At 43.3% G+C, this 23994-nt stretch overlaps 1 long non-coding RNA gene across 1 annotated transcript in view; it reads left to right on the forward strand.

The window, feature by feature from the left end:
* Positions 1-15697, forward strand: part of LOC123568302 (uncharacterized) — a 30564-nt gene extending 14867 nt beyond the window's left edge. Inside the window, exons 2-3 of the long non-coding RNA XR_006691488.2 lie at positions 1391-1449; positions 15419-15697. This is a non-coding gene — a long non-coding RNA (uncharacterized lncRNA). The remainder of the gene's footprint in view (positions 1-1390; positions 1450-15418) is intronic.
* The last annotated feature ends 8297 nt before the right edge of the window (positions 15698-23994 follow it).

A 23994-nucleotide genomic window follows, 5' to 3' on the forward strand; every position in this document is an offset into this window, starting at 1 on the left:
GAGGTGTCCTAGGTTAAAACTTTGACTCAGCTGCTAACCATATGAGTGACTTGTGGGAACTTCTTCCCTGAGTCCCAGTTGTCTTTATTCACCCAATTGGGCTGTGGTATCTGTGTCAGATTGCTGACTGGTCTACACGCCTGGTTTTAGGAATCCTCAGTGTATGGAAGCTCTCACCCTCTCCATGTGTTGCAATGGAATTCAAATTTTATCTCCAAGTTTGTGACATATTTTCTTTTTCCTAGAAGAGTATGAATGAATACGTTTTATACTTAGGTTTTATCATTATCATTTTATTATTCTTGTTAAGCAGAGCAGCAGGACTTTGTATTTCTATGTGCTCTTTCTTCAAAGCTGCTTGCAGATACTACTGAGACTCTTCTTAGAAAAGGGAGGAAATATCCAGTTTCTCTGAGTCATACCGTTTGCCCAGTTGTCACTTTAGAAGTTAACTGTGAGTATGCCAGACACTAGCTGCTAAGGCCCCTCTTTTCAGAATATCAGCATCCGCTGAGGCGCTAGTGAGCAATGACACAGGGCGGTCTTCCTCAAGTAAGCTCCCACAGCCAGATTGTCACGGGACTCTAGTGTTCTCTTGTGCACATGTGAGTTCCTGACTGTACAGCATCCTTTGATGCCCGTCCAGGAGTGCTGTCCTGTATCACCCGGGTGAGAATCAGGGAAGACCCAGATACTTGACAGTGGCTGACCCTATGTGTGAGTCTGTGGGGGCGTTTGTGTGTCTGTGTTTAGATCTTGCTTTTTGTTCCACCATGTGCTATGTAGACTATTTATTTTAGAGCATTTTAATACTTATATTTTATTATAAATATCTTATTATTTATTTATTTTAAAATATAAAAGTATATTTTGCCTTGGTAATTACATAACATGTTTTGAGACAATTAGAGATGTCCTAAGAAATTGTTTACTCGGGAGAAAATAATCGTTTTCATAGTGTCAATAGCTACAATGAACTGAGCACATTTTATGTGCTAGGCTCAGCTCTAGACACTTTACAAACCCTTTTTCTAATCCCCACCTCAATCCTAAAGAACCAACTGTGTTACCCCTTCTTTTGCAGGTGAAGGGATTGAGACTCAGGGGAAGAAACTTAATTTGTCCACAACTATGTGGTTCATTAGAGCTTCTACAGTGGAATTCCACCCTGGTTTTGTCTGAACCTAACTTCCAAATTATCTCTGGTTTTCCACCCACGATTCCATGAGAATTGGGAAACAAAAGTGCATCTCAAATTGAAACACATACACAGTTCGTGTCTGTTGTGCCTGGAATATGTGAAATTTTTGAAAAAGTTTGGAAGAACTCCTAACTTTATAGTAAACTCTCTGTAGATTTGCTTATCACATGTGATTCATATTTTTATAAGGTGTTGGAAAAACAGTTCCCAGAGTGCAAGGGTTTGGAAGCGCAGCAGACCAATTCCAGGTGAGTGTGTGCTCCTCTCCCCCCTTACAGCTTCCTATCCCCTTTAGTGCACCATTTTAATTGGTCTTTTCAAGCTTATTTATGCCCCTATTCAACTGTGAGCTACTTAATTGAAGGATTTGTCTCAGTCATCTCTGTATCCTCAACATCTAATACCACTTTCTGACATACATGTTACAAGACACTTGCTGGTACTTAAAAATTTGACTAAATATTACAAAATCTGTACTTTCTAATAGAAATAATTTAGTTTTTAGTATATTTAGAACATATCTGTTATCACTTAGCATTTCTCATGTAGCCAAATCTGTTAAAATCTGTTCTGTTCTCCTACTGACTCAGGGTTTGGGTAATTTTCTGCTTCATCTATTTCATATAATCCCTTTTGAGCAACCCCTGACAAAGCATTCACTGTGAAAAATGTCTTAAAATACACTTTGGTTACAATTAGGCATTCCAGTTGCCTGCTGTAATGTTACTTCAGTTCTTTACCCAGTGGGGTGCCCTTCCCCAGCCACGGTTTTGGATATTATTAGGAAAGAGTTGAAGTTAAGCCTTCAACCTGGGCCTGTTAGTAGCGTCCCAGTGGCCCTGGTGCCCGTCAAGCAGTGGTGCATTCTTCTGTAGACTCTCCTGGCCCAGCACCATCAACCCTCTCAATGCTACGTCTCCCTCCCCTCCTCCACGCACTGATGCCTAGCCACCTCCAACTACCTGTGTCTCATTGGGACAGGCAGTGATGGTTAATACTGAGTGTCAACTTGAATGGATTGAAGAATGCAAAGTATTGTTCCTGGGTGTGTCTGTGAGGATGTTGCCAAAGGAGATCACATTTGAGTCAGTGGACTGGGAGAGGCAGACCCGCCCTCAGTCTGGGTGGGCACCATCTAATCAGCTGCCAGCACGGCCAAAATAAAAACAGGCAAAAGAACGTGGAAGGACTAGACTGATTTAGCCTCCCAGCCTCCAGCTTTCTCCAGTGTTGGATGCTTCCTGCCATGGAACATCAGCTCCGCGTTCTTTAGCTTTGGGAATCGGACTGGCTTCCTTGCTCCTCAGCTTGCAGATGGTCTATTGTGGGAACTCACCTTGTGATCGTGTGAGTCAATACTCCTTAATACACTACCCTTTAAGTGGCAAGGCCCTGAGGTCTGATTTAGAATCTGCCATATTTAAATCAGCCTGGGTGATTTCTCAGCCAAATATCCCTTCTCTAGTATTTAGATGGACCACAATGCTTTCCTTCTTTCCACTGCTATTTTTTGTTTGTTTGTTTGTTTGTTTTGAGACAGAGTCTCACTCTGTCGCCCACCTTTGAGTGCAGTGGCGCTATCTCAGCTCCTTGCAACTTCCGCCTCCTGGGTTCAAGCGATTCTCCTGCCTCAGCCTCCCAAGTAGCTGGGACTACAAGTGTGTGACACCTTGCTCGGCTAATTTTTTGTATTTTTGGTAGAGATGGGGTTTCACCGTGTTAGCCAGGATGGTCTTGATCTCCTGACCTCGTGATCTGCCCGCCTCGGCCTCCCAAAGTGCTGGGATTACAGGCGTGAGCCGCTGCACCTGGCCTTCCACTGTCATTCTTATGCTTCTCTGAAATCACATGCATAAACTTCTCTAATTAGAACAAAAGTATCTTTGAAGGAGGTAGCCATGTCCAGTTTGCTCTATCCCTTCTCCTTTTCCTTCTGCTTTCCCTCTTCTTGTACGTTAAAGATGCTTTATGGGTGGTTTTGACAGAATGAAAGAAGAGAGTACCTTGGCTGTCTGTGGGGATACAGTAGAAAGAATATGCTGATGCACTAGCTGCCGATGACCAGCAGCTGAATTCCAGTTCTACCCTTTGCTTTTTTTTTTTTGTTTGTTTGTTTGTTTGTTTTTTTTTTTTTGAGACGGAGTCTCGCTCTGCCGCCCAGGCTGGAGTGCAGTGGCCGGATCTCAGCTCACTGCAAGCTCCGCCTCCCGGGTTTACGCCATTCTCCTGCCTCAGCCTCCCAAGTAGCTGGGACTACAGGCGCCCACCACTTCGCCCGGCTAGTTTTTTGTATTTTTTAGTAGAGACGGGGTTTCACCGTGTTAGCCAGGATGGTCTCGATCTCCTGACCTCGTGATCCGCCCGTCTCAGCCTCCCAAAGTGCTGGGATTATAGGCTTAAGCCACCGCGCCCGGCCTCTACCCTTTGCAAGAAATCGTGGGCACATCGACTTCAGAACGTTCTTTCTTCTTAAAATATGCAGGGGAATTAGCGAGGCTTTTTAGTTAATGAATCTCCACATCCAAGATTCCTGCTCTGAGAAACTCCCTGTGGCCTCTTTCCTTCCCAGGGACTTGGTCCGCTCTCTACTTTCTTCCCCGTAATAGCAACGACATCTTTGACTTTTACTGTTTGTTGAATTTTTCTTTTCCTCCTAACCAGTTACAGTGTTTCTCTTGTTTTTCATACATTTCTTATATCTAGTAAGCTTTCGCAAATATGTATTTGTAGAAAGACTGGTCAAATGGATGAACAAAAACTCTAATATCCTGCTAATTTCTTCCAGTGATGTTTACCAGTCACTAAATCCTGCTAGGTCATAGTAGAAGCGTTTTTCCTATTTTATTTTTCTCCCCAACCTCCCTACAAAATAATGCACACAGATCTCCTCTCTCACTTAGATATCATATCCCTAAGGTGACATTTCCTATAAGTGTTTTTATAGAAGAACACTAGCTTTATAACAGGCTCTAGTGAAAAAAAAAAAAAAAAAGAAAAAGAAAAGATGCAAGGCCACATAAATTACTTGATGATAAATGTATTTTTTTTTTCTGAGTAATATCTATTCATATCAGAATCAATTTGGAAAGCACTCTCCTATGTATTCATTGTTTCTACTACACAAAAGCTCTTTTCATTTGAAGATTTTTAAGCATTCCCTAAAACACTGTAATTTTGCATATGAAAATTCTGGATACAAAAAAGATTCTTAATATCTTTTTTCTTTGACAATCAGAGGACTCCTTGTGCAATGACAAAACCTCAGTGGCATCAGAGATTGGATATTGCTCTCCCTTGAAATTCTAATGCCTGGGTCACTTTCTTCTAGCACCCCTTTAGAATTGCATAAATAAAGCACATCACAGATTTTAAAGCCCTGTAATGGAACTAATAGCTTTTTCAAAGATATTCTTTAAGACGTATTCAAATCTGGCAAGACATAATAAATGAGGGAATGATGAGAAGCATTTATTTCTCAGTGTGTAACTGTAATGTCTCCTCTCTACACTCACAATTTATGAGGAGTAAGGATTTTTTTTGTGAGTGGAATGCATTACGTTAGGAAAAAAATTAATGGCCATCTGTAAATGTAGGGATGGCTGGCAAATCTGTTATGCATGTTGTAATAAAAATGGTTTATTGGGCTATCGAAGTCAGACACAGGAGTCAAAAACTGCAGACTCCATTGGGTTACATGCTTGGACCTAACACTGTCTTCACGTACCCTGGAGTTTTCCTGAAGCACAGTTCTTCTGGCCCATTTGGAAGGAGTTTTATGAAATGGCTTCCTTTTGGGATATTAATCCTCGGACAAGTGGCTTCTGCTTTTGAGCCCTCGTTTCCTAATATGAAAGTGATAGGTTAGATTAGATATATTCTAAGGTCCCATGCACACAACTTTCTAGGATTGAAAATCCTTTCTCGTGGACATAGCCTAAAATAAACCCAGTTAGACTGAAGTCCTCTCTATCTCCTTACTGTGTAAGAACAAAAGAAATGACGTACCCACATGATTTTTCAAAACCTCTTGTGCCAGGAAGTAAGGACTTGCTCAGAGAACAGGGACACACACCATGAAGTACAGGGGTCAGCTTGGAGGGATTGCCACTGGCCGAATCAGAAACGGTTTGAGCATCCAAAAATTAACAAAGAATGGCAGTGATGGCTTACAGAACCAACTGAACAAAGTGAGAATCTGTAAGTTCATACTGATATAAATCAATCAATCAGGAGCATAAAGTGCTTATCCCTCCAGTTCTGCCGATGTTGACTTTGGTCATGTGGTTTGGGTGGTCTCTGCTGGGTTTCTCACTGCAAAGTTACTGCTTTTTTCTTTGTAAAATCTTACTGCTCTGTAGCAAGATACTTTAAGACATGTGAACATCGTGGTTCTCATCAAACTTTCACTACTGGCATCCACCCATGATTCTTTCCTGAATCACATGCTTGCTATGATGGTTACCACATAGTGATTCGCTTAATCATCATGTCTTCCACATTTGTGATTGACTGGCATTCTGTTCTAAAGCTGAGTCCCCCGCCTCTAAAATTTATTATTTGTTTGCTTATTTATATCAGTATGGACTCAGTGACTCTTGATGAAGATTATACAGGTGACACGGTTTGGCTGTGTCCCCACCCAAAATCTCATCTTGAATTGTAATCCCCATAATCCCCACATGTCAAGGGGTCAAGGGAAACACACCAGCTGGAGGAACTTGGATCATGGGAGCGGTTCCCTCATGCTGTTCTCATGAGGGTAGTTGTGTTCTCATGAGATCCGATGGTTTTATACGTGTTTGGTAGTTCCTCCTGAGTTCATTCTGCTTCCTGCTGCCTTGTGAAGAAAGTGCCTTGCTCCCCCTTTCCCTTCTGCCATGATTGTAAGGTTTCTGAGGCTTCCCCAGCCATGCTGAACTGTGAGTCAATTAAACTTCTTTCCTTTATAAATTACCTAGTCTCAGGCAGTTCTTTATAGCAGTGTAAAAACGGATGCCTAATATGAGTCTTACTAGTTTTCTATGTCTAAAATTATTTTAAAATGAAAAGTTTATGAAAACTGTACACATGTGCACCAGCAAACTGGGGAATGAATCCTTGGCTCCCAGTGGTTTCTCAACTCAAATAGCCCTCGGTTGCCTTTGCTTTCCCTATGATAGCCAGTGCCTTCTCAGGACTCACCGAGATACATAACGGAGCAGTATTTCTCTGCCATAGCCACCAGCTGTATCATCGCAAAAATAAAAATAAACAAATAATCAAATAAACACATGTACGTGCACACACACACACACCAGAAATCCTTTGAGGGTCTCTAGCTCAGTAATCAGGCATCCCCATGTGGGCTTCTTATGAGGCCTGCCCTGCCTCTAGCCTATGGAGCAGTGGGGTCCCTCATACCCACCATGTTCTCTAGTGCTGAAATTGAGGTGAATTTGAGTCCTTGCTCACACTGATGGGTTTGTTCTTTGCTCCAAGTGGCATCCACCGGCTTAAAATGGGCCACAGTGTGAAGTCCACTTATGCCTCCCTTATCACCTGAGCATGAAATAAGCCATTTCACACCACTGTGGTGTAAATGCTGGTGTCACCTTCTCCCACCTTTTTCTTTTTAATAACTATTTTTTTAGGTTCAGAGGGCACATGTGCATGTTTGTAACATGGGTAAATTGCATCAGACACATACTCTTGATAGCTTACAAAGATTTTATCACTTAGCTATTCTGCTTCTGTGCCCCTTCTTCCTGGAGCATGAGCAGAGAAGGCCAGGAAGAAGGCTGGGATCCAGAGGATGATCTGAGGGGCCCATACCTCTCATCCCAACAATTACTGGCAACCTTTGGATCAAGCCTATGCACTTAGATTCTTGTTCCCCATAAGTCTCTTCAGTGGTTTGTACTCACAAGTTTCTGAAAACCATACCTCAGATTTGCCCTAGATTGGAGTTCACCTGACTCTGCATTCTGGTTTCCTAGGAAAGAAACAGTTTATGCCTATTGTCCTACTTATACTAATAATGCCTCGTTTCACTCACAAAAATGTTCCTGTTTGGATGACGTGTTTATTATTTAGCCAGTTGATCTAGAGGGGGTAATATAACCATAAACCCTTTTATATTTTGGTTTCCCCAGAAATTTCAGACCAACTGGATAGGAGGGTGAAACTTAGGAAACTTAGGAGGGTGAAACTTAGGACCATTCCTAGGGTGAGTGTTTGTGTCTAGGAACAGGGTCGCAAAGCTCTACCCCCATAATTTTTTTCATGGTTCTGCCTGAAGACAAATTAATCAGGTAAAGTGGAAAAGTGAAGGAAGAAGCCTCAAGAAAAATGTTTATTGATAGGCTAAGGCTTGGGATCTCAGAAAAATTAGAGTGTGATGACTGTGGAGATGGGTGAGCATTTAGCATAAAGCTCCGTGAAGCTTCTCCCGGGACAAGGACACTGTGCAGGCCACAGCAAGTTACCACGGCTGTGCTTAGGGGAAAGGGGAGGGGGATGCTAAGGTGCAAACCCGGACAATTCGGCTTCAGTACAGATTGAGGTATGTGCCGGGGCCTAGGAGCAAACCCAGTCTTGTGTGAGCACTAAGGAAGGAGCAGCCGAAGGAACTGGAGGCATCATCACTTGCGGGCCCCGAGCACAGCAGCAGCTCAGCCTGATGGATGGGAAGGGTGCCACGTGGCAAACAGTTTAGTATGCTTGCCTAGAGTCAGAGCGTGTGAGGCCTTGAAAGTCCAGCCAAGGATAGGGCTCGACAGTTACCGAGTGTGAGCATAAAATGTATAGCACTGTTTGTCACTGGAAGATTGAAAAGTGAATTATGAAAGGGTAGACATGTGCTCCAGGACTTCTCAACAAGGACCCATTTTCATCCTTCCCTTTGAGAAGCCCATTCTGGCTAATGCACTGGGTTTTGAGTATGAACAGGCATGCAGTCACCTGTGGAGGTGGCACCTGGAGCAAATTAGTCCAACAAGGTGGTCACCTCTGCCCCAGGGTTTCCTTCTGTGATGGACGGAGTTGGGGCAAAGAAGCATTTGACTTGGACATTTCTCTTATCTCAGAATAACAAAAAGGCATAACTCAATTTTACCCCAGGTAAACGAATGTATAATCTCTTCCATCTGTGCAGCCCCTGACTGTTCCCGAGGCTGCTCTCCTTCGTTTCTAACTCATGGGCAATGAGCACTGGCATGGGAATCAGCTTTGGGTTCCAGCCTCAATTCAAATGGCTTATTTTGTCACCTTGGAGGTGTCATTTACAGAAAGGGAAACTAATATTTTTGAGAACATACTATGTGTTGTCCAGGCTTTTACATCCATTCCTCACCCCACATGTGTTAATCAACCTCCACTGTATGTCAGACACTGAGCTAAGTACTGGCCACACAGAGGTTAGTTAAACAGAAATTGAGTCCTCAATATTCATTAAACCCCCCTGGGAGTGGTGGTGTTTACCTCCATCAGACAATTAGGAAGACTGAGGCATGACAGGGTATCCAAGTCACACAGGAACATGGTAGTCTAGAGATTTATGAATATACTCATGTCTCGGAGGCAAAGCCTTAAGTTTTCCTCACTTGTAAAAATATGATGATTGGATTGGAGTGCTTGTAATGACCTTCCTATCTCTACAATTCTATGACACATTTTTAAAATTTCCATGCCACAACCTTATGTAATAGCTAGGTCAGTTGGTTATCCTTTTAACACCTGGATTCTCAGAAACTGTAGTTGTATATAAATTGTGCTGTTCTCTTTCTATTATATAATATATCATTGGCAGGCTAAAACATAATGGCATCATACTTTCCATGTGATTAACCTTTTGAAAATAAGTTGAGGACAGATCTCACCCCGTCAAGAAAGAAAAATGGAAGGCTTTTGTTTTTTTATCTTAAAGGATGGTCTTTAGGGATTGAGCAAAGGAATTTAAAAGGTGGGAATCACAGACCTCCTAATATGTAAGTGAAGTAGAATTGTTTCTGTCTTGGGTATAATTTTGAAATGCTGATAAGACCAACTAGGGAAAATGCAGCTAATTAGTGGAAGGTCTTTAAGCAAATCATTGCATATATCCACATGCCATTATGGTGGTTGGCCGAGTAAAATAATGTGAGGCTCTCTGACGGCTTGTGAACCACACCCAATGAGGATCTGGACTGCAGACTTGTTTGGCTTGATTAGAGTCAAAACTAATTATAAACTGCTGAGTACACATGTCTTTAGGAGGAGCATGCACTCTTCTGTGCCCTGTATAGTTTTTCTCCTCCCTTTTGCCATATATCTAGTGGCCTTACCCATGCCCAGACCCTGGAGATTCATCTGTGACTACCACCTCCTCATGTCGTGGGAGATCTCCTGGGTCATGGCGGCTCCATGTTGGGTGCCAAAGAGAGCAGCTGAAGAGTGGGAAGAGAACACAGGGGCTTCACACAAGGCGCTCTGGCTCTCACTGACTCGTCACCTGGTTCCATTGAGTTAATCCTCTGAACCTTGGTTCTATCTGAAAAACTGATCAATAGTCTTGCAGGATTTTGTGAGAATTAGAAATAAGAAATAATGAGAAAAGCCCTAACCTATGACCAACCTATAGCTACTGTTCTTTAAAGGACAGCTGTCATTATGTCTTAGTTCATTGTGGCTGCTATAATAATTTAAAGAGCACCCAGAAACTGGGTAACTTAAACAAAAACGTTTGTTTTTCACAGTCCTGGAGACTGGGAAATCCAAGATGAAAGCAGGTTTGGTGTCTGGTGAGGACTCGCTTCCTCATAGATGGTGCCTTCTTGCTGGGTCCTGCCATGGTGGAGGGGGTAACCAAACTTCCCGAAACTTCTTTTATGAGGATATTAATCCCATTCATGAGGGCCCACCCTCATGACTGAATCACCTCCCAAAGGCACCTCTTCACACCATCACCTTGGGGGTTGGGATTTTAACATATGATTTTGAGGTGGGGCACAAACATTTAGGCCATAGTACATGACCGTGTTCTTCTGTTCATTTTGCATGTCTTGCACAGGTACAAGTACTTACCACTGTGCTTGGTTCAGGAACTACAAAGAAACAAAACTGTTATTTTATTTTCAGGAAGTGATATGGTTTGAGTCTGTGTCCCCAACCACACCTCATCTGGATTTATAATCCTCACATGCTGAGGGAGGGAGGTGATTGGATCATGGGGGAAGTTTCCCATGCTGTTCTCATGATAGTGAGTTCTCATGAGATCTGATGCTTTTATAAGTGTTTGGAAGTTCCTCCTTCACTCTTCTATCTCCTGCTGCCATGTGAGGAAGGTGCCTGCTTCCCCTTGCCTTCTGCCATGATTGTAAGTTTCTTGAGGCCTCCCCAGCCATGTGGAACTGTGAATCAATTAAACCTCTTTCCTTTATAAATTACTCAGTCTTGGGTATTTCTTTGTGGCAGTGTGGAAAAAGACTAATATAGGAAGCATGTCTTTTAGTGGTTCATCTCCTTGTATTGGTAAATGGGAACAGAAGGGGTTGACTACAGGGTATCTCTGATCCTGTCCACATTCTCAGCTCTGTGATTTTTCAAGGGAAGTGCTGCTTCTCCCAGTAATGAAGCGGCATCTTGGTTCACACCCTGTCCCTTGTCTGGACAGCATATGCATAATTAGCTCATTTTCTTCTAAGACTCTTTGTTTAAGAGGGTTTGGTAGATTTGCTAACTCAGTTGCTTGTTTATAACTCTTGTCATACAATCAATTACAGAAGTCTTTGAATGTTACTGAAAATGTGTTTGGCTTAATCAGTTCCGACAGTGGTGGGGACGGATTGAGAATCCATGTGCCCTGTAAAGAAGCTCTCAATGGACTGGGCTCAGGATGGATCTCTTTGCATTATCAGGGTGACTGTGCTGAGCAATTTCACCTCTCCACAAACCACTCTATCACCTCTACCAGCAAGTTAAGCAGAATTGGCATTTAGAAATTTTAGGAGCCCAGAAAACTTCCTCTAAACTTTAACCGCAGCAGCAACCACCATCACCACCACCAAATAATGCAGCCAAGAGCAGAGGATCACAGCAGGTGCTGGAGTCAGATTTCCAGGTTCAAATACCAGTGACACCACCTACTAGGCATGTGACTTGGGCAAATGACTTAACTCCTCTATGCCTCAGTTTCTTTATCTCTAAAACAGCATCAGAGAAAGGATAATAGAACACAGCTCAGGGTGGGGAAGCGCTTACGTGAGAATACATGTGAGGCACTCCTCCAGCACCTGGCACATGGTAAGCATTCAGTGAAGTAGGGGAGTCACATTCACTCCCTTGTACCAGGCACAGAGATCATTTCTCTACAGAGATTAGTGCTAACATGGGAGCTAACAAGTACTGAGAGTTTATGTCATGCCAGGATTTCCTCTAAGTGCTTGTGGAAGTTAATTTTAGGTGTCAACTTGGCTGGGTTAAGGAATGCCTAGAACCCTGGTAATGCGTTGTTTGTAAGTATGTCTGTGAGGTGTTTCCAGAGGAGATTAACTTGTGAGTCTGAGTGGACTAGGTGGGGATCATGGAATCGACTGGGGCCCTGGAGAGAACAAAAACAGAGAAGAGGTGAATGCGTCCATCTAACAGTGGGAGCTGTGATACACATTTCCTTGGGCAACCAATTCAGACTCCCGGTCTTGGGACTCCAGGACTTACATCAGTGGCACACACTGAGAGTAGTCTCACACTGAGAGTTATACCATCAGCTTCTCTGGTCCTGAGCCTTGGTTCTTAGACTGAGCCACAACACCAGCACCCCAAGGTCTCCAGGTTGCAGATAGCCTGCCCTGGGACTTCTCAGCCTTCAAAATTGTGTGAGCCAATTGTCCTAGTAAATCCTCTCTCCTATATCTCTCTATATCCTATTGCTTCTGTCTCTGGAGAATCCTGATTAATACAGTGCTCTACCCATATTAACTCATTTTAATCTTCAGAAAAATTCAATAAATTAAAAACATGTTTTTATTTCATAGAAGAGAAATCTGAGGACTAGCAGAGTCTGGACATGAGCCCCAGGTTTATCTTACTACAAAGTGAATGCCTAAGATCACTGCTTTGAGAGTAGCTACTGCTTGTCATTCTGCCCTGGGCCAGTGACCTCATAAAGGAAGCTTGGCTGTTCTTCCAGAAGCTGGGGTGCTGGAGACTGAGAGAGGAAAAGAACACCTTTGCAATCTTTGACAGCAGAGAGACTAAGGCAGAGTTTTGTGATTCTGTGTAGTATTTTGACAAATGTGTAAGAGGCCCAGAATGTGTAAGCTGCTAATGGACATCCTGGCCCTGGATATGGAGGTGAGAAAGATGTTTTCTCCCCTTCTCCAGCACCAGCACATTCTTTCTGACGTGACCATTCTTCCTCCTTCTCCCCTCCTCCTTCTTCTTATTTTCTCCCTTCTTGTAAATCCACTTCAATGTCTACTCTACCATTTGCCTTTTTCAGGCAGCATGCTTAATAAGAATGCAAATGTTCTAGAACGTCACTGCTCAAAAGTGTAGCTCCACAGGCTGGTAGTGTTGGCCTCCCCTGGTAACTTATCAGAAACATGGAATCTTAGGCCCCTCCCCAGTCCTCTGAATCACAACCTGCATTTTAACAAGATCTCTAGGTAATCTGTGTGCACATTAAAGATGGAAAAGGGATGGGCTAGAAGGAATATGAACTTTGGCATCTGAAAGAAACAGACTTGAATCCTAGCTTCTCCATTTATTATCTGTGTTGCCTTGGAAAAATTACATAACCTTTCTGACATCGTTTTCTAATCTATAAATTGAACTTCATAATATCTTGTAAATTGTTTTAAGAATTGGTGAAAATAAGGTTACTACATTTAATCCTCTGTACCTGGTACAGTGTGAAATGTTTAACATCTATATTCTTTCTCATTTCAACCTCACAACAAAGCAATTAAGTATATGCTGACTGTATCTCTTGATGCAAATGAAAAAGTTCAGTTTACCAGCAGAAAGTACCGTGCTGAGGGTTGCAAGTCGGTGAGTGATGAAATCAGCACTTGTCAGAGCTTTGGTTCCCCAAAGAGTGAAGGGGATTATTATTATACTAATTCCATCCAGAATGGAGAGATGTCTTGGTATTCACTTTTTTATTTCTTTAATCTCCGTGTGTCTTTCCAGTACCATTCAAATTATTTCACATTCGTTATTTCATTCACCTGGTGTCATGCAAGGTACAGAATGTCATTACTTAGTGTCTATAAAGCAATATCCTTTCTAATGAGTGAACCATGCTTTCCCAAAGCCCACTGGGTTGTGAGCAATATGGCTGTCAGAGATCAAATCAGTTGAACATCTGATAGTGGCCTCCAAGGGTGTGGTTCTTCCTCTGGTAAAATTACCTCCCTCCTCTCCTCCAGGGCAATTGGAAGGGAACTTACTTTGCTCCTCTGAGATCTGACCCCTTCCAAACCCGGCTAAAGCCAGGGCTACTCCTTTGCCCAGCCAGGTGTCTGTAAGGTGGCAAGTTGTTTTTTTCTCTTTTAGGGCTGTGTCTGAAAAAGACTGTCTCAAGGGAGTCCTAAATGGAGCCTTCTCCTGGCCACATTACATCTCACTCTGGCCCACTTGGCCCCATTTGAGAAGCTTGTGAGAGAGCATCATGACCATTCCTCTCAGCAGCATCCAAGAGGGATCCTGCTCAGAGGATACTAACTTGGTTTTGTTTGTAATTTTATTACAAGGAGTTTTGTCAATGTTTCTAGACCGAGAATGTTTTAAGAAAGATTAGGATTAATCAGGCTATAAATCCTTGCCAGGAGTCATGAACAGCATCATCTCATAGTCTCTCTTTAAGGAATAAAAGTGACCCAGACAGATGTTCTGCTAAGGCAGTGCTGAGTGTGTTATGCGTATGGAAATTCTTTGGGTCTGCATGGAGCCATTGATGAATTAGGAGCAGTCAGAGGAGGCTTTCGAAAGAACAGGACCTCTGCTGCGAGATCAGAAAGAGGCCTCACTAGATTCTTACAAAAAGAACATAATGAGGCCGGGATGGTGGCTCACAACTGTAATCCCAGCACTTTGGGAGGCTGAGGCTGGTGGATCACGGGTCAGGAGATCGAGACCATCCTGGCTAACACGGTGAAACCCCGTCTCTACTAAAAATACAAAAAAAATTAGCTGGGCATGGTGGCGGGCACCTGTAGTACCAGCTACTCCAGAGACTGAGGCAGGAGAATGGCATGAACCGGGGAGGCGGAGCTTGCAACCAGCGGAGATGGAGCCACTGCACTCCAGCCTGGGAGACAGAGTGAGACTCCATCTCAAAGAAAAAAAAAAAAAAAAAAGAAAGAAAGATAAAAAACATACTGAAATGAGATGTGACCTCACACTTTAATCTTGATTTCCAAAGGGAGCTCATCTCCCCAAGTCCTTCTCCCTGTCTCTGTGAAGTCCTCTGCACAATGGCCACCAGCAGCTGACAAAGATGAACAATACCTGAATGCTTCATCTAGTGTGCTCCTAAGGGATGCAAAAGGAATAGAGGAAGGGGCTGAGGACTGGAGATTGATTTTGACATTGAAATGTGATAGCTGCTATGGGATACATGTGTCCGGCCCTGGGGATAGCCCTCCTATGCAGAGCACCTTGTTTTAACTCACGTATGTTTTTCTGTGCTCTCTCAAACTGGTTCTGCAGTTGAGGCTTTTTTTTTTTTAATTGTTTTTTTCCGAGACGGAGTCTCGCTCTGTCTCCCAGGCACAAACTGCCAGGACAGAGGAGGAAGCAAAACTTTTGTGTCCTCATTCCCATTCTTTGGCAAAAATAGCAGAATTTCTAGAAGGGGAATCAGTTTTTTGCCAGGCCCTGGTCTTCAGCTAATGTCTGTCCCATTGGGTTACAGTAGAATCATACAGGAAATCATTCACGGGGCCTTGCTCATCTGACTGCTCCGGGAAGGTGAAGTCCCAGGGGTCATCCTCAGACAGACCCGTCACACTGGGTCCGGGAGGACTTCGGTCTCCTCTGCTGCTTGTGTACAGGATCCAGAGCTCCCACCAATATAGTGACAAGCCCTGGTCACCTGCCTCAGCCTCCCTTCTCTCATGGTGTGTGATGCTTTGGGGTGTCCATGTTCTTTCCTGCTAGAGACCTTTGTCAGGGTCTCCTCTTCTATCAAATGCTTCTAATAACATCCAACTGGAAAATGGAAAGATCAGAGTCTGTCTCCATCCTTTATATTCTCAGGTTCCTTCACTCACTTGGAATTGCATCGGCTCCTGGGAGGCCAGCTGTGCAGATTCAAGGAGCACTGTGCAGGGAGCATTCCTGTGTGCTGGCGGATTCCTAGTGCCCCACCCCAGGACAAGGCCCATCGGTTCAAATAAAAGCAATTTTCAAGAGATTTTCTGGAATTATGAAGACCCGATAAAGATTACATGCTGTCATCAGAGAGTTTCTTGCAGAAAAAGAAGGACCCATTTTTCAGTCAACAAGCTACATAAACCAATAAAAGTGTTCAATGAATGTTTGTGGAGTGCTTCATCATTTACTTTGCATGCATGGATACTAGACGTGCTCCAGCTGCAGTCTCCTCGCCTTCCCTGTGTTCCATACAAGAGCCTTGTCTTGGCCAGAACAATGAGGCAGGGACCTGCCCCCTGTCCACACCTCCTCTGCCCTGGGCTGGGTGCCCAGCGTTCCTGCAGGCAGCATCTCATGCATCATTAGAATGACCCTGGATTGATTTCCTGGGGCTTCTATCGCGAAACATCACAAGAGTGTGCCTGAAACAACAGAAAGCTCTTGTCTCACAGTTCTGGGGGTTGGAATTCCAAGATCAAGGTGTCAGCAGGGTTGGTTCCCTCTGAGGGCTATGAGTGAAAATTGGTTCCGGGGCTTTCTCCTGGCTTCTCATGGCTTTCTGGAAATCTTTTGTCATTTTTTGACTTGTGGACTCATCTCTTTGATCTCTCCCTTCGTCTTCACATCATGTTCTCCCTGTATGGGTGTCTCTGTCCAGAGTCCCCATTTTTAGAAGGTCACCATCTATATTGAATTAGAGACCTACTCTGTTTCACTATAATCTCATTTTAACTAATTACATCTGCAATGCACTTGTTTCCAAATAATTCACAGTCTGAGGTCTTGGGGGACTTCAACATATGAATAGGATTTCAACATGTGAATTTTGGGGGAAAAGAATTCAGCCTCCACAAACTTTATGCAGCAGACTTTGCTATCTACACTTTAAAAAGGATGACAATGTTGTGAGAAAATTAATAATTTACTTTGGCCACCTCGCTCAGAAGTCTGAATTCAAAACCGAAACTTTGTCTAGTAAACGTTGCTACTTCTGAACAGAGAGCAACCAGACTCCCTGATGTTGATGTTCAAGTCAGCTTTGAGGGTTTGCTGTGGACACAGGCTCACAGGAGCCTGGGGTGAGTACGTTCTGATGTCTGTGGCCCGCCCTTCTCCCTCGGGCTTGTCTCTCCTTCATGTGAACACACTCATTTATTAGCTGTCTTTGCTCCAATAAAGACAAAGCTAAAATGTGTATCCCAGATAGCTGATTTCAGGGGCTTTTTGTTTTCTGCCAAATTCAATTCTGGTGAAATCTCTCCTGCATTTTCTTAGCAGGGAGGTAAGGGGCCCACTTAGATGCTTTTTGTGGGCTGCATTTTTAAATGAATGCAGCTGGTTATTTTGATTAAATGCATATTGAAATCCACTTGTAACTAGTCAACCAAGACAATGAAAGGGCCTCAATGCACCATTAAGATTGTTTTCTAAATTTTTTCAAGTTAAACAATTCAATAGAATATTATTATGCTCTGATATCACCTAGAAATGGGGACTGAACCCCAGGACCAGTGACATGTGCTGGCCCATGGGTGACAGCCCTGCCCAATGTAGGAGGTCTGGGCCAAAAGTCCTGCTTTTTCTAAGATGGGAATAACTGCTGGAAGAGATTTCAGGGCTATGCTTGACGTGTATCAGGTGCTTAGTGAATTATAAATGGAATCATCAACATGGTTTTGCACAATTCAAAGCAGTTCTGGAGCTGGGGCTGAGGCTTCTCCATCAACTCAGCAACAGATGTGAAGTGTCCACATTCTCGAATGTCTGCTCATTTCTGTGGATTCTCAAAGCGATCCTTTTCCTTGAGATCATGTTATTTGGATGCTGTAACAGACATTCCTGGGTGGCACACACAAATCCCCACGTGCCCTGATTGATTCTGGGCTGTGACGTTATGTCAGCTCTAGGGTGGAGAGTGAAAAGTGTCCAGTGTTCACTCAGTTGATGAGCGTATCCACATATCCACCGTCAACTAGGTGCGGAAGTCACAGACATCAAAGGCCTTGCTCACAGTCTGGAGTGGGAGACAGACAGACAAGTGAGTGTAACCCCGCATGAGGACCTCCCTGAGAACTACAGTCCACGGAGGAACATCATGCCCAAATAGGAGACAGGGAAGGTCAGAGAGGAGTTCCTGGGAGAGAACCCTGGAATTGAGAGCTGGAGAAAAGAAAGGGTTAAGCAGGAGAAGGATGCCCAGAGGGCATTGTAAGCACAAAGAATGAGCTATAAAGTCTTCGAGGAGTGAGCACAGAGGGTGCTGTGTTTAGAGAACCACAATGAGCTCCATATGGATAGAGTATATACAAGACAGCAAAGGAGAAGTTTACAAAGCTTTTACAGTCCTGACAGAGAAAATAAAACAAAATGTCTTCAAGCTCAGGGGCTCGTATTCACCTACCCGCAGTCATAAAATCTCATCTTTTCTTGGGGACAACCAGGACGTATGACCAGAGTAGTTAGGCACTTTGGCTTCCAGAAAGATGGAGATTTGTGCCAGAATGATCTCTGGGCTCCCCATCTTCCCTCGAAGGGCTCTTCTTTGTAAATCAGAAAGTGCTCTATGCAGGAAGATGGAAGAATGAGTTACTATTCCTGAAGACTAGTAAAAATATATGTCTAATTTTAGAATTTAAAGTTTTTTACCTTGAGAGTTACCCGATCAGACAACCCATCCAACACATGATTAGCAGAGTCATTTTTTGCCTTTGCAATCCAATGTCACCAAAGGCATTGACTATCTGTCACATGCCAAGCAGTTCCAGAGCTGCCCTGGGGTCCCTGGGTTTTCTGATCCACATTTGATTACCTAGCCATCACATCTAGATTAACCCAACCCCTTTAGGCTGATCACGCTCCCTAATAGCTATTTATTTAAGCTTCCTTATACTTTTTCAGCATTGTATATTTCTTAATATGTCAATTCAAGTGAGATATATCTTCTCGGAAATCATATAAGCTTCAGGAGGTTTGTATACTACTCTCTGCAGTACTTGAGGCCATGCTTGTCTGGGACCTCAAGGGTGCCCCAAAATGAATAAATGAATGAAGTACTCCTGGTATGTTGAGCTTCCTTCTTCAAAACTCTAGAATCTTGCCTGTTTAAAACTAATGAGAGCTTTTATTTATAAAGCAAACGAATGTAGGACACTCTGCTTTAACACTTGACTGATATTATTTTACTTAATGTTTATGAGTATCCAGGCAGGTAGCTTTGTGGTTAACAGCATAACCTCTAGAGTCACAGCGATTGGCTCGAATTCCTGCTCTGCTATTTGATAGCTGTGTGTCCTTGGATTAGAAATCAGAAGTGTTTTCTTGCATTGACATGAGACAAAAAGTGCTTCCTAAAAGGCCACAGTTGTTGCTCTTTAGGAGAATGCAAAACTGATCTATTCTGTTAGACATGCCAGCAATTATTTGAAGAGACCTCTTGTGTTCCCCAAATATTCCAAAGCTAAGGTCCTTTATATTTTCCTCACATAGGATAGTTTTGTAATCTTTCTCTAACCTCTATCAGGGCCTCAGGTGTCTATACTCTCCTGATCAGAGGCAGGCTGTCTGTTTCCTCGCTGTGTTATCATGTGCCTGGAGACTAGACGCTATGCCTTCCTATCTCCGCATGATGTTGGAGTTATCGGAGCTCAGGAGTCTGATTCTCCGACTCAGTTACCTATAAGTGTGTCAATGCTACTAAATAACTGCAGCATTCTGGGTATCATTTCCTCACCTGTAAAAGGAGAAACTGAGGCTGCAGTTCTGAGGTGCAGAGGCTGAGATGCTAGGGTTGCTCACAACCCCCTTCCAGGCGGTCCATTTCCTAGGCCACTTGTAGCGTGGCAGTTGACTTCTTCAAGGTCACCAGGGCTTGTGGTGTTCTACTATAAGGACTACATCTCTGTAGCAGGTGGATGGACACATTCAGCTTCCATTACATGCTGCTGGGCCTATCTCCACTCTGGACTGCACTCTGGAAACTTCAGGAGGCTCGAATCTTTAAGAAAGCCCACAGTGAGTACCTTCTACATGGCCCTGCGTGGGAGGCAACTGGTGTTGACGTGGAACTTTGAAACCCACCCCTCCTTCGTGGGGAGACAGGCACACTGGAAACCTCTTGGATGTTGGGGTTAGGCAAACCCCAAGCTAATTATGTGAACCTGGGGAAATTACCCAGCCTCTCTGAGCCTGAGAATTAAGTGCAGAATAGTTGTTTGTTGAGTGAAGAAATGGCACTGGATTGGTGCCCATGGAGATATCAGGGTGCAGCCTAATGATTCCAGGTACAGGGCAGGTGAACAACAAGCTGTGAAAGTTGGGAATCACAGAATATTGCAAGAAATCATGTTCAGAAGGTCAGGACTGGAGCTTTTGGAATTTCAAATACCAAAATAAAGGATTCTGGCTCTTTTTCTGTAATTCAAAGTTCACAAAAGTATGCTTATTATAACACAAGATCAAAGAAATATTGATAGAACGATGTCAACAAGTTTATAGGAGCAGTTGAAAAACACTGGGTTAAATAACGTCTAATTGTTTGCTTTACTGCATAGTTGCTTAGCATCATCCTACATCTTTAAATATGCATGTTGTAATCTCTAAAGCAAGGAGATATGTTTTGCAACTATCCCAAACCGATTTGACCACTATTTTTTTTTTTTTTTCAGAGAGAATATCCTGGGGCTGGCAACAGGGAACCAATGTTATTTAATGGAAAGACTTTCAAGAACTTTGAGCAAGAGGATGTTTAGCGAAGATATGCTTTCCTGGAAACAATATCTATTGACTCTCCCTCTGTTCTTTAAAACCACAGAGAACTAGCTCACCCTCTTCTCTACTGGGTGATCCGTTAGGTCCCTGAAGACTGCTATTGTCTCTAGCTTCCGTTTTTTTCATCCATGCTAAATGTCTCCTGATCTATAAGCTGTCTCTCAAATGTTAGCCTGGTTGCATTTCCCTTACCATCTGGTGGTCATAACTGGATTTGAATTCTAGGTGCATTTTGGCATAAGCAAGAAAGAATGGACCCAATTTTCTTACATATAAAGTGAGCTGGGCAGGTGGGGTTGGTTTCCTTTTCCTTTAGTCTTAATTATGTCACTTAATTATAAAGACCTTACCTGTCTTCCAAACACGGTCAGTCATGAAATCTGGCCTTTTTTTCCTAGGACAGAAAAAGTACACTGATTTCTTTTCTTGAAAGCTTAACAGCCTGGAATATTTTAGGCACAAGGACATGAAGGGCTGGGGGAGGAAGGCAAATGAGTTTTGTGCTTTATACCAAAGCCAGGCTTTTTCTGGTTTTACTAATGGAAGGTGATCACAGAACATTTTAATGTCAGAAAGGTTTGAAAGCCATTATGCTTCTCCGCAGATCTTAAAACTCTCCTACTTAACAACTAGTGCCTTGGAAAAGCCAGTGTGCATGTTCTCTCTGTCTCTCATACACACACACATACACAAACACACTCTGAATATAAAACTAAGAAGCTGATTCTGCTATTATTTGTCATGCCTACAACAACCCCTCTGTGTTGTCGGAGGCACCGAACACGTGGTGCGTTCTTTAGCAGTACTTAGACACGCTGACATAAAATACAAAGATGATCCAATTACACTTGCTGCAACTGCATCTCATTCTGCTAATGCTTACAAATTAAGGGTGTCTGTCACTGCCTACATGAGCCTGTACAGAGAGCATCTCCAATCTCATGAATTTTCGAGTATGCTCCACAGAAATGCAGAAACCAATTCAACGGCAAGGAGTTGACACACAGCTCATAATCCCTGTCTAGTCAGTATGAAAATCTGTCTGTGCAAGGAATGCAAAACGTAGTCACCCGTGGAGTCATGGGATATCAGCAGTGTTATTTTACCAGATCAGAGGTAGTGCTTTACTGACATGAAGCACTTAAAGCGGAATTGCTTTTCTGGGTTGAAACATGGGTATGTGCTCAGCTAATTTCAATCAGCACCGTTTAGTTGTTGTGCTTTGCTTTTCGAAACTTTCTGAAGCCAATTGCCTTCTCAATTGCTTCCATGATCTCTCTTTTAACAGGCAGGCTTCAGAGAGTCATGGGTTCTGATTTTGGAGACAGGAGTTGGGAGCAGTGTTATAGCTTGTCCGTGAGCTCAGGACCCTGAATTACTCGACTTATACGCCCAGCGTGGGAGCCTCCTCCACCTGCTTGAGTACCGGCTCCTGAGTCCTTCATCGGTTGACTGTCTGGGTTGGAAATGTTTCAGTGATCTGAAAACATCCATTCAGTCTTATCTAATATATCCTTTCTTCTTCGGGCTAAATGTTAACAGATCTTTCGTTCATTCTTCAAATACTGCCCAGTTCCCAGGGCTTTCTTCTGCACAAATGAGTCAAAAGCTCTGCTGCATCCAACAGTGAGAGAGCGGATGTGTCGTCCTCATTCAGAACACCCAGACTCTCTTACTGTGGCTTAAGGGGCTATAACCTTCTGACCCACCCTTCATACCGTAAACTCATGCAGACTGTGAAGCCAGCTAATGCGAACCATCCTTCCCGGTTGTTTTTAAAGCAATTTCTATTAAACCTGTTTGCTCCACCTTTAGGCAGTTGCCTTCTGAATTCAGGTTCATACCGTTACATTTCCTCCTGCTTCAATGTTATTTTCAGCCTGTCTTTCAGGCCTGTCCAGACTTTGGTGGATGCTATTACTGAGTTTCCCTGCACTCAAGGTTCCTCCCACAGATGAGTCATGCCCAAATTTGACAAGTGTGCTTTCTACATCTTCCACTACAATTTCTGAGAAACGAACAGGCTTCTACTGACGTTGGTGAGTGGCATAAGCCTGAATGAAATAGATTATGACTCTTGACTGGCTGAATATGCAATAAAAGCATAGAACACAAAATGCTTTTCCAACATAGATGCTAGAAATGAGACTAAAGCTAAAATTTCCAGCCCTACACCCCATGTGGCCTCCAGAACTCTACATTTAGTTGCCCAGATATCAGCACACATGGCTGTGATGGAGCCAGGAGGTGGGTGCTTCAGTCTGCCCACTTTTTATCTTGTGTCCCACTATCTAACTTGTTTTGGGCAAGTCAGTTTTTTTGAGCCTACCTTTCCTCCTCTATGGTGTGTGGGTAATAATACCAGTCTGACTTACCTGAAAGTTGTGTGAATGAAAAGCATAATCTGTATGTCAACCCTGAAGATAAATGTATGTCAGAAACTATTATAAAGAGATCATCATTAGTTTCCTTTCATCTCATGATGTAGAAACATTTAGATGTTGGGATCCTTCCACATACTTGTCTAAGAACATCTCTGGCCCTTCCTTCCTTCCTTCTTTCCTTCCTTCCTTCCTTCCTTCCTTCCTTCCTTCCTTCCTTCCTTCCTTCCTTCCTTCCTCCTTCCCTCCCTCCCTCCCTTCCTCTCTCTCTCTCCTTCCTTCCTTCCTTCCTTCCTTCCTTCCTTCCTTCCTTCCTTCCTTCCTTCCTTCCTTCCTTCCTTCCCTCCTTCCTTTTAGATGGAGTCTCATTCTTGAAGCCCAGGTTGGAGTTCAATGGCGCCATCTGGGCTCATTGCAAACTCTGCCTCCTGGGTTCAAGCAGTTCTCCTGCCTCAGTCTCCTGAGTATCTGGGATTACAGGCACCCGTCACCACGCCTGGCTAGTTTTTAAAATATTTTTAGTAGAGACAGGGTTTCACCATGTTGTCCAAGCTAGTCTCAAACTCCTGACCTCAGGTGATCTACCCGCCTTGGCCTCACTAAGTGCTGGGATTACAGGCATGGGCCACTGTGCCTGGCCTGGTTTTTCTATTTGTTTATTTTTGTGTTGGTTTTTCTATTTTTGGTGTTTCTGGATCATGGACTTTGAAAAACTTCTTGGCTTAGCAAATTAGTGTCCTTAGATTTCTGCTGTAGGCAATGAGCCAATTGGCCAGAAAATATCCAATTATGCCCTGCAGGTTCAAGGTGGATGGGGACTTCCACTGTTGTTTAGAGAAACCACTGAGTGGGTAAAATCCCAAACAGCAAAATCAAATGGGGATTCTGTACACTCGGGAGTGTCAGCTCTGGACAAATTAGGTTGCACTTGATTGTAAGAAGCCAGGCGTTATTAAAATAGAATATAAACATTGACAGAAATGGACTGCTTCTAATCCCCACTGCCATTGGCCAGGGAGGCCTCTCTTCAGGTTTTCTGAATAGAACAAAATAAGAAGCCCATGTTACCGCGGGAAGGGCACTGTGATTAGGAGTCTTTCATGAGCTTCCATGAACGTCTAGGGCTTGGAAACTTCGTTTTCAAAATAAGGCTGTTGGATTAGATGATTTTCCCAACCCCTAACCCTCTGTGTTAATGAATGGGACTGACTCTATAATCATGTTCCTTGGACATTTCTGTGGAAACACTGAGCCATCATCAGGGAGGCCTTCATTCTGATGAAACAAAGCCAGTTGTGTCCATATGAGAAC

The sequence above is a fragment of the Macaca fascicularis genome, chromosome 13, assembly GCF_037993035.2.
Source record: "Macaca fascicularis isolate 582-1 chromosome 13, T2T-MFA8v1.1".
Classification (NCBI taxonomy): Eukaryota; Metazoa; Chordata; class Mammalia; order Primates; family Cercopithecidae; genus Macaca; species Macaca fascicularis.